Here is a 12,341-nt window from a genome sequence, read left to right as displayed (position 1 = left end):
TGTACCCAATTTACCCTCCCTTCCAGCACCTGGTACCTTCTAATCCACTTTCTGTCTCTATGAATTTGCCCATTGTAAATATTTCATATAAGTGGAATCATGGAATATTTGTCCGTTTTCATCCATAATGTTTTCAAGGTTCATCCATGTTGCAGCATGTATCAGATCTTCACTTCTTTTTGTCTGAATAATATTCCTTTGTATGTATACACAACATTTTGTTTATTAATTCTTCTGTTGATCGACACTTGGGCCATGTCTACATTTTGATTCTTGTGAATAATGCTGCAGTGAATTTTGGCATAAAATTATCTGTTTGAGTCCCTGTTTTACAACTCTTTTGGGTATATACGTAGGAGTGGAATTGAAGGTCATATGGTAATTCTATGTTTAACCTTTTGTGGAACTGCCAAACTGTTTTCTACAGCAGCTCCATCACTTTTCATTTGGTGTATTTTTTGTTTGTTTGTTGGCTGGTTGGTTTCCTGTGGAAACTGAATATGTAAAATACATAAAATTGGAGCGACTGTGGTAGACGCTTCTTGAGTTAAGCCCCGAGGAAACACCTGCAAAGTTTTGGCTTCTCCAAACACCTTTAAAAAACCCTCCACTTCCTCTTTCAACAGGTGATGGGAAGGAGACCCAGAGAGACTGAGCAAATGCCCTCAGGTCACACAGATAGTGAATGCTATCGAACCCAGATTGCTGAATCCAAGTCAGCTTACCTTCCCTTCTGATTGCATCTGGCTAACCTGGGCATGTTTTTCTTTAATATTTCACTTTTTTTGCCTTTACAAACAAAAATAGCTAAAGATGTTATGGTGAATATTCCAAAATCTTCCTCTATTTGCCTTAGGGGGAAGAGAAGGGAATGTGATGAAGAAAGCTTGCGCAATTACCTGCATTTGGGGATTGCATTTACGAAATCTTAGTGATTTAGATATACGTTGCAATTCTCTCCTTTTCTTTTATAATTTCAGAAAAAGTACCAACTGAAATTTGCACAATAACATTAAAAGAAAAGAAAGAGTAGCTTCACACTCATAAATTAAAGCCAACATCCTTCGCATCATCACTCACGTTCCTTAATGTGTTTTAAGTTGATGAGGCAGAACAGTGAGGACTCTACAGGTCCTAATTATGGGGCTTGAGACAGAAAAATGCCCCTGTATTGATTCACAGCCTCCTAAACAGGCAGAAAACATGTTGGGTTATTTGATTTATTACATCTGTGGCATCTACAGAGGTAGAGACTAAAATTATCTACATTGTGATTACCATTCGTTTCCCAACCTTTGTAGTCCAGGCTTTGTGATATATTCAATTGAGGAGGCTATTTGTGATTAAAAACAACCCCCAATATGTCAGGATTTAAGACCACAACATTTATTTCGCTCTCATTTCACTGTCCAGTACAGGAGGATAATGGGATAGTGTCTGGTCCATGTAGTTATTTAGGGACACAAGTTCCTTCTAACTAGTGGCTCTGCCATTCCATTTCCTCCTGGATCTTTGCATTTGGCTAACTAGTGAGAGGAGAGAGACAACATGAAGGATAGTATAGTAGTTTTCTAGAGTTGCTATCACAAATGCTACAAACGTCATTTGACTGAAAACAATAGAATTTTATTTTCTCACAATTCTGGAGACTAGAAGTCCAAAATCAAAGTGTTGGCAGTTGTAGGAAGGGCCAGGTCCCCTCTAAATTCTCTAGGGTAGAATTCTTCCTTGCCTCTTCCAGTGTCTGATAGCCCCAGACATTCCTTGGCTTGCAGCTGCAACACTTCAATGTCTGCCTCCCCAGTCACATGATGCTTCTCCTGTGTCTCTCTGCCTTCACATGGTGTCTTAGTTTGTTCTGGCTGCTCTCACAAAATGCCATCTGCTGGGTGGCTGTAAACAAAAGAAATCCATTGTCCACAGTTCTGGTGGCTGGAAGTCCAAGATTAGGGTGCCAGCATGGTCATGTTCTAGTAAAGGTCCTCTTCTGGGTTGCAGGCTGCCAACTTTTCGTGGTACCCTCACATGGCAGAAGTGGCAAGAGAGTGTTCTTGGGCCTCTGTTATAAGGGCACTAATCCTATCATGAGGGCTCTCTCCTCACGATCTAAATCATCTCTCAAAGGCCTTACCTCTAGTACCATACCTTTGGAGGTTAAGATGTCAACATATGAATTTTGCAGGGACATAAACATTCAGACCATAGCACATGGCACTCTCTTAAAAGAACACAAATTATATTGGATTAGGAGCCCACTCTACTCCATTATGACCTCATCTTAATTATATCTTCAATGACTCTACTTTCAAATAATGTCACATTCTGAGGACTGAGAGTTAGGACTTCGATACATCTTTTTGGGAGCAGGACATGTTCAATGCGTAGCAATGGAGAATTTTCTATGGACCAGGCCTAGAGGTAGTATATTTTATTCCCACAGCTATTTCATTGGCTAGAACTCAATCATATGGCCCTATCCATCTGAGAGGGAGTCTGAGGAATACAGTCTAGCTAGAGGGTCTGGTGAATACATAACATTGTGCCAAAAATAGTGACTGTGCCCCAAATAGTAACTGTGCAACTTAAGTTATTCAATTCTCAAACTTCTACTAGTGAGAAATGTTAAAAACATGGTTGTTAGTTCATTCTAAATTTCATCAAATACATATACATGTAAAGATAACTGACTTACGTTTTCATTCATGAAAATGAAAATGTTCCATATTCTTAGTTAAAATAGATCAGGGTAGAATGTTAGAAAAGAGAGTTAAGGAATAATTTGAGATAGAAAAGAGACTATGGCATGATTTTTCTGTTTCATACTTTAACCATTCAACTTGGATTGGAGAAACAAAATACATGGTAGGTTTTTGTTTGTTAGTTTTTGTTTTTTTTTTTTACTTTTAAACATATTTAACTCACTGTTTTATTATATTACATTATTTATTACGTTAAATCAAAGGGGAGACTTCTGAATTTATGGATGAACCTTCAAGAAACTGGCTTTGAAGATTTTATTTCTCATGTCAGGATGTGGTTAGGTGAAACAATATGAAAATTTCGTGTACATCAGGTACTATCTGTAGTCAAGTGTGACTCAAAATCTTATGGAAGTGGTAAGTCAGCTAAGTGTGGCTGACTGTTGGCTTTCTTCCCAATATTTCATACTCAGAGAAACAAATTTTGATGGAGTAAAAATATGTTCAGTCCTGGGAAATGAATCATGAATATTGGGAAGAAATCCAATAGCCAACTCCACTTAGTCAATCATGGCAAACCTGTTCACATTAGCCAGTAACTGGCTTAGATATGTCACATGACCCAGTTCCACAAAATGAAATTTGAGGAAAACTTCCCAAGAAGAGCTGCTAGGAAATATTTTTCCTTGATGATGAGAGAAGTATGCAGAGAAACACATTTTTCCTTTTCCATTCCTACTTCTTGTTTAGCATGTTGTCACATAGAGACGATGCTTGGAGCTGCAGCCACCATCTTGCAACTAAGAGAGAAGTCATCCCTAATACACTAAGGATGGTACAGTGGCAAAACTGAACAATTACATTTTCAGTCACCAGAACAACTCTGGGACTACCTATCTCCAGAAGTCTTGTTAAGTAAAACATAAGCATCCACATGGTTTGAGCTGATTTTAATCACGTGATCTGTTACTTGTAGTCAAATTCACCCTGGTTGATACAGTATGTGTATGCCTAGGGACCCACCTATCTTCCATGGTTTCTATCAGCTAAATTCCAGAAGTCTTCCTTAAATAGTCTGTCCTGATAAGAGAAAGAAATAATATCTGGTTTAACCACACTTAAAGACTAGCGTGGGAAGATTATTGAATTCATGGTTACCCATATAACAGAGGTGATTCCTGATCACACATCTTGTCTCCAAGTCTCAATTTTTCTCTATTAGATAAAACGTAGGCTCAGAAGTTTTCCCTACTGGATACCGAAGGTCCATTCTAGATATAAAGTTGCCCTTGCCTTAACCTTAGACTACTGAAGTTCTGATATGCTACTTAGTCCTTCCTAGAGCCTTCTGGGCGTGGATCTTGTTACCTCAACCCATGGCTAACAGTCTGCTCTTACTAAAATGATGATCTCAAACCTTACACTCCATTGTTTAATAGACTTGTTCCTGTGGTTCTCCTGTTGCTCTGTTCTGTGGGGTGAATCTCCAGTATTTCTTTCTGCCAGAACCATATCAAAATTTGCCACACCCTTTGTAGAGTTTTGTCCATTGTCCTTGCAGGCTCCAGACTAGTCACCAGGTTAGTGTCTCCAGCTCTCCTGTGCATCCTATATCTCTCCTTTTCCCCACTGGCCCATGTTGCTGAGGCATACTTACTTCCCAAAATGACATCAGCTGGTGGCAGCAACGGGATTTAGTAGAAAGAGCCTGAGACCAGTAGTCAGACAATCTGAAATGCGGTTATGGTTCTGCCCCACATTGGCTATGTGACCATGGGCAAATCACTTAACCTCTCTGGGTCCTGGCTTTGTCATCTGTACAATGAAGATGTTGAACTAAATGAACTCTAAGATCCCTCTCTGCTCTAAAACTTCAAAATGAAAAGCAAAGTTTTAAACGAGTTTGACCATAGTCATTTATTTTCACAGTGGGAGCCTTTAAAAAGTTTGCCTTTGCTTGAATTTTCTTTCATTTTTCTGATTTTCTTTCCTTCTGGATAACTCTGATTCTCCTCCCAAGGGCTATTCTTTATTTCTACGATAATATCTTAAAATGTTCTGCTCGATGAAATATCTAGGCTTCTTACCAAAACAAGTTGTAATACTCCCATTCCTCAGAGGATTCTCTCCTTTTTTTCTCTTTGGAAATAAACATGATGAAAAATTTGAATACTAGTTAAGGGTGAGCCTTCGCATTATACCATCAGCCTAAGAGCAACTCAGAAGAAAATCAAAGAAAAAACAATTCCAGGGACCTGGAGGAACAGAAGTGAGCATCATCATGGATTAATTGCCTTTGAGAAGGTTTTCCTGAGTCATCCATCCCTCTATGAGTCTCCAATTCTTTGTCCACTTATTATGTTCTAAGCTGTACCAAACAATCTAGCATTTGTATTTTCCTCTAGCTTTTTCTATATACGCTACATAGATGCTTACATAACTGCTTCAAAACCTTTGTGAAATAGAGCAGATAATGGAGAAGTGAATTAAAATAATCCTGCCAATGGGATAATGACATTAGTGTTCATAACATTAAAAGTATATACTTCAAAATAATCTAGATCTAAATGTTCTTCTCTGTAAAAGTGTTGGGTGGGAAGAGGTGGTTGGAGGGGAGGAGGTGGCATGAATTCTAAGGGTTCCAGTGCTAGTGAGTCAGCTCTGGTGTTCCAACTGAAAAGGCTGCCCCCGCAGCTGCCTCTGAAAGGCACCCACAGCACTCTCTCCTGAGACCATAAGTGCAGGAGAAGGAGGTGGGTGTTCAGCTTCAACAACTCTGAGGTCTAGTATGCAATCAATTTCTACAATCTGAGTTTGTGAAGAGAGTCAGATAAGAGGAAGCAGGAAACATACATTTTATTCATTCCACTTCATAGCTCTGTCCTTTTTCTGTCTCTCACCATCAAACTCTGACCAACAAATAGTTGTGCGGTAAATATGTACTAAACACATAATCTATAAAAGGCAATGCATTATTCCTATGAGGAGCATAAGATGCACAGAGATATGGTTCTTGACATTGGGAGTTAGTTTAAGACACCAGACATGCTTAAGAAAAAGGTACAGTTATGTATGTTGCTCCTGCCAAGGGTTAAACAAGGGAAGAAGTTGTGAATGATTCTTTGTGCAATCCCTACACTCTCATCCCAGCCTCATTCACCCATCTTCCTGGGAACAGGACTCATACCCACGCCCCTCTGGGCCCTGACATGGACAATAGAAAGTAGGTTGTGGGAAAGCAAGACAAAGTGATAGAGTCTATGTTAGGATAAAAATACACAGGAGTTAAGCTAATGGAAGAAAGTAATCTTATTGGCAGGAAATTTATGATTGGCTTAGAGATCATTCATGTAAGCCTAGACCACAGGGTGACATTCTCTCACTTCTTTTACCACAAGAACTTGAAGGGACTTGAAGCACTTCCTCCAGTTCTACCCAGCAGAAAATTAAATGAAACCTAACGACTGACGGAGTGAGCCAGAGGGCCTAATGACAGGGCAGAGAGTCACTCTTCTCCCAAAGCTTCCCAAATGTTCTCCACTTTACCCAGGATAAAACCCCAAGTCCTGCAAGACCCTAGCATGGTCTGGGCCCCACTTCCTATTCTATCTTGTCTGCTGACACTCCCTTAGTGCTCTCAACTCCAGGCTCGCTGACCTCTCTGCTGTTCATCAGACTCACCAAGCTTACTTCCACCTAAGCATCTCTGCATTTGCTGCCTTTCTACCTGGAGAGCTTTCTTGTAAATGACTCGATCTCTTGCTGTCATTCACTTTTCTGATCAAATGTACCCCTAGGAAGAGATTCTCCCTCAACACTCTTCTAAAATGGTAATCGCCCAGCTATTTGCTCTCCTTGTTGCCCTGTGTATTAGTTTCCTGATGCAGCGGTAATAAATTACCACCAACTTGGTGCTTTAAAGCAATAGACATTTATTCTCTAACCGTTCTAGAGGCCAGAAACCTGAAATCAGTTCCAGCGGGCTGAAATTAAGGTGTTGGCAGGGCTGTGCTCCCTCCAGAGGCTGTAGGTGATAATCCATTCCTTGCCTCTTCCAGCTTCTGGTGGCTTCCTTGGTTTTTGGCTGCATCACTCCAATCGCTCTCTGTCTTGACATTGTCTTCTCCTATTCTGTCTGTGAAATCTCCCTCTGCCTTTCTCTTACAAGGACACCTGTGATGGCATTTGGAGTCCACCCAAAAAATCAAGGATAATCTCCCCATCTCAGGACCCTTAACTTAATCACATCTGCAAAGACCCTTTTTCTAAATAAGCTAACATTTACCAATTCTAGGGGTTAGAACTGAAATCTTTGGGGCCATTTCTCGACCTACCACATCCTGCTTTATTTTTCTTAACAATATATTTCATTACATCACATCATGTTTTGTATTTGTTTATCGTCTATTTCTCTTAACATCCCTGTCATATCCCCAACATAAATAAATATATGTTGAATGAATGAATGCAAAGACTCCCTTATGGCCAACCACATTGAACAGATATGGTCAAAGAGATGACTTGAGTGATGGAGCAGACACAGTAGATGCTCTTGTCCCTGGGAGCTTTCATATGTTCCAGAGACTCTAAACTCCAATATGTACATTACTGTAACTGAGGTGTCCTTTTTTCCAGAACCACAAAATGTGATACTGTCCAAACATATAAGACCAGAAGATCAGGGAAATAGTACATCCTGAGAATAGCATTCAACCAAGGACCCTCAGGTTTCAGCGTATGAATAACCCAGATCCCTTGGTCCTCAGATGAGATAATTCTGAGTGCGTGATTGGCATCATTTTCCAGAGCTTCCCCATGAGACTTAACCCTAGTCACCCAGTGTTGTAGCTGGCGTAATAGTATACCACTGATTGACTGCTTCTCCATTAGTATACCATTTCTTCACTTCCTACAGGAGTTCCTTTCACCTCTCAAAGAAACTACTAACACTCTACTCTGTGTCTCAGGGCCTGCTTCTGGGTGAAACCAAACTTAAACAAAGGTAAAAATAAGGAATTATTTTCTGCCAACCTTGAAATTCTTGGTAAGTGTGCGATTATTTAATACTAAGAATTTTCATCAATGGACTTTGCCTTTCCACCTTTAAAGACTCTGAATGAAATAAACAACCTGTATAACTATTCAGGATGCCCCTGGTTCTGAGTACACGCTGCCACTTATTTGATCAAGCCAAGTTCTCCTTAAACCTGTATTAAATTAGGTCTGCATTTGAGATAGCATGAAGAACTGGAATGTCTGTCAAATCAGCCTCACGAGAATCAGAGATACTTCCCAATATCAAACTGTATTAATGATTCAAGGATACAAGTAATCACAAGGCACAGACAAGGAGGGAAAATTCTGGGACCCTAAATGCACATAAGGATATACTGTAGCTCATATTTCACATATGGTTTCCAAATGATGCCTACAGGAGTGTAACTTACGGAGAAGGGAGCTTGTCTGGTTATGATACACTCACATTTTATATTCAAATTGTTATATAGCTTACATGATATTTTCCAGGAAGCCATTCTCCATGGATCAGTAGAGTCTAGGTTTGGTTATCATAGTCAATCCTAGGCAGATCAGGTACCTCCTTCTAAAAGGACGTTGTAGATGAGAATTTTCCTGCTGGTAAAGAACATGTATGTTTGCTAAGAGGTCTGTTATGAGTCTGTTTATAAAAGGAGTTGACCAGATAATCATTCTTTCTTCCTTGGGGCATCATTCAGTAAAAGGAGAAAATAGATTACATTCCATTGCTAGATCTTTCCTTCCTAACATATTAACATGTTGAAATATAACGTTTAATAGATAGTATGTAATGGCAATCAAAAAGTTAATAGACATCGATTCACTTTGAAGAGAATACCCAGATTTTAAAAGTATCTGCTCTTAATTACATCTCCTTTAACACAGGGCCTACGTAAATTTGGTAAATATTAGCTGTTAGTGCCATTATTTTCGATAAAATTTTGAAAGAAATTTCCATAGCTTGTTAGCAAGACCTAGGCTTTCTTATGCAATCTTCTGAAAAGTGTAAATAAATAGAGGCTCTGAAAATGACATTTAATAAGAATAATGAAGTTCAAGCCCCCAGTGAAGGTATAATGGTTTGGGGTTAGGGTTAAGGTTAGGGTTAGGGTTAGCTTGTTCAAAATATACATAGCTCAAGGATAAGAGATTATCAGCCTGACAAAAGTCTTCATCAATTTTTCAATCAAAAATCGGCAGTTAATGGGAATCCCACCATGCGGGGCCTAACTCCTCTCCTTTTGGGAGGAGGGAGGGAGAAACGCTGAGGAGAGGCATAAAATTTTTTAATTGTTGAGGCTGCCAATGTTTTTCTGAAATTCTCAATTTTAGTATAATTTCTTAAGGTAAGAATTTTTCATTCCTCATTTATTTTAAAGCAGAGAAAAGAACCTGGAGGAAACAAAAATGACAATTGGACCAAAGACTGTATTATGTAACTCTATGTTTCTCCAACTATGTGTTGCTTTTTATTCTCTAGATTTTGGACACCAAAGTTTGGCTCCACTTCCACCAATTTTGTCAAGCAAACTCTACAAGTGTCCAAAACTAGCTTTGATTGAATTCATTTCAGGCTCATGATTTTACCCAACATTAAATTTTTTATTCAAAAAAAAAGGAAAGTGAAAGAACATGTATAATATGAGAAACTTTATAAAGGCTCCAAAGTAAAGCAATTAACTCTTTATTGAGAAAAATTATACGACAGGGACAATTCTGAACCCCAAGAAAATCGGTGATAACTTTAATGTCTTTACACATTCTTCCTCATAATAAATTATTTTACATATTAGTTCCACATTATAAGCAATTCTGTATCCTGCCTTCTTTGTGCCTACCTTAGCATCTCTCCACGTTATTAAACACTCATCTTAAATATCACTTTAAGGGCTGCAAAATTTCCATACTATAGATACACTATAATTCACTCAACATTTCCCCACTTCATGAATGTTTAGGTTATTTTCACTGCCTTATTATTATAAATAGTGCTTCAAGGAAAACCACGTTCATAAATCTTTGCCTGCATTGCTGATTATTTCATTATGGTACATTCCTAGAAGAGGAATTACTAAGTAAAGCAATGGGTGCAACTTTGAGGCTTTTGAAGCAAATTAATACATTGCTCTCATGATAGTTATACTAATTTTCCACTCTTAGCAGTGGCAAGAGAGAGCCCAATTGTCATATCTTTACCAGTATTGAGCACTTTGCGTGTTTATTATTATTGCTTTATTATTTAATTGAAAATGAAGCTAAACATTTAAACACTTGCTAGCCATTTACATTTTCTTTTTTGTGATTTGTTCCATGTTCTCTCCCAATTGTTTACCAAATATTTACCACTTTTCTTTTCGATCTGTATGAGCTTTATATATGCTCATAATATTAACATTTTGTTAATCACAGTTGTTGAAATCACATGTCAATATTTTTTATAATTCTTTTCATCATTTTTATAATCAGAAACTTTGACATTTTGTTTTACATGATAAAATCTATTTTGTTTTCTTTCATTAACTTCTTTCACTGCCCAGTGCTTAAAGTGTCATTTACCACACAGGGTCAGAAAAATATTCACCCATATTTGGCATAGTTTTTCTAAATAGCCTAATTATTTATTTGTTTACTTATTTCACATATAATTCTTTAAATAATCCATGGCAGATAAACTTTAAGGAGGCCCCTGTGATCTCTATGTCCAGATGAAAACCCACCCCAGATGACAATTGGTTGTAACATTTCCAGGGACTCATGATCAGAATTCTAACCAATAGAAACTATGAGATAACCAAAGTTTCTCATTTTAAGCCTCTGAGTTTTTGATAATTTGTTACACAGAGAGAAAACTAATACAGATTTTGGTATCAGCACTTTGTTGCCCATGTAACAAATATATTAATATATGGGAGTGTCTTTAGAACCTCGTATTGGGCAGAGGCTGGAAGAATTTTGAGGAGCATGATAGAGAAAACCTAAAAGGCCTTGAACAGAGGGTTAGTAAAAATCTAGACTTGGACTTCTGACTTTTTTAAAGCTGGATAATATTCCATTATATGTACCAAATTGTCCTTATCCGTTCATCCATCAACAGACATTTAGGCTCTTTCCATATCTTTGCTATTGTGAATAAGGCTGCCGTGAACATGGGAGTACACATATTTCTTCTATATACTGATTTCATTTTCTTTGGATATATACACAGAAGTGAGGTTGTTGACATTACACTAAGTGAAATAAGACAGACACAAAAAGACAAATATTGCATGATCTCACTTATACGTGGAATCTAAAATAGTTAAATTCATAGAAGAGAGTAGAATGGTGGTTGCCAGAGGCTGGGGGGAGGAGAATGGAGGGAGATGTTGGTCAAGATATACAGTTTCAGTTATGCAAGATGAATAAGTTCTGGAGGTCTAATGTACAGCAATATGACTGTGGTTAACAATGCTGTATTGTACATTTGAAATTTGCGAAGACAGTAGATCTTAAGTGCTCTCACCACACACACACACACACACACACACCCAGAGGCATACAAATGGTTATTATGTGAGGTGATGGACGTGTTAATTAGCTTGATTGTGATGATTATTTCACAATGTATACACATATCAAAACATCAAGTAGTACATCTTAAATATATACCATTTTTATATGTCAATTATACCTCAATAAAACTGGGCAGGGTAGGGGGAATATGGACTTGGAGGGTGTTGCCAACATAAGAGCTCAGAAGGCAGTAAATAACATGTGATTGGAAACTGGCAGAAGGGGGATCTTTTTTAATGTAGTGGCAGAAAGCTAAGTAATATAGTCTCTTGAAGTTATGTGGAAAGCAGAACTTTTAAGTGATGAACTTGGATATTTAGCTATGAAGATCTCTAAGAAAAGTAATGAAGATGCCACCTAGTTTCTTCTTGCTGATTATGGTAAAAAGTAAGAAGAAAGAAAGAAATTGAGGGAAGAACTGTTAAACAAAAAGGAACCAGGACTTGAGGATCTTGAAAAGTCTCAGCCTTTTCAAATGGCAAAAGATGTTAAAATTAAGAAAGAATGGTCTATGAGGCCAGCTCCGTGACCGAGTGGTTAAGTTCTCGTGCTCCGCTGCAGCAGCCCAGGGTTCAGATCCTGGGCGCGGACATGGCACCGCTCGTCAGGCCAAGTTGAGGCGGCGTCCCATATCCCACAACTGGAAGGACATGCAACTAGGATATACAACAGTGTACTGGGGGGTTGGGGAGATAAAGCAGAAAAATAACAAAAGATTGGCAACAATTGTTAGCCCAGGTGCCAATCCTTAAAAAAAAAAAAAAAAAAAAGGAAGATTGGCAACAGTTGTTAGCCCAGGTGCCAATCTTTTAAAAAAAAAAAGCAAGCATGGTCTAGAGAAAAATCTGAGGATGTGTTATATAAACTTTTGCTAAAAAATTAGAAGGATCAAAAGGTCACAGTACTCAATCACACAAAGAGTCCTTTCAATAGAGTCTGTCTCTCAGACATTCTCAATCACCATAGTACCTCAGTCATCTCAGCAGGAGCCCAAATTTAAAAAGAGATTATCTTGAGAAGATCTGTGTGTGTTGCTATTGTCTAAAGTACTAG

This window comes from Equus caballus, chromosome 24 (assembly GCF_041296265.1).
Source record: "Equus caballus isolate H_3958 breed thoroughbred chromosome 24, TB-T2T, whole genome shotgun sequence".
NCBI lineage: Eukaryota > Metazoa > Chordata > Mammalia > Perissodactyla > Equidae > Equus > Equus caballus.
The sequence above is the reverse complement of the archived record's forward strand: the minus strand, read 5'-3'. Positions refer to the sequence as shown.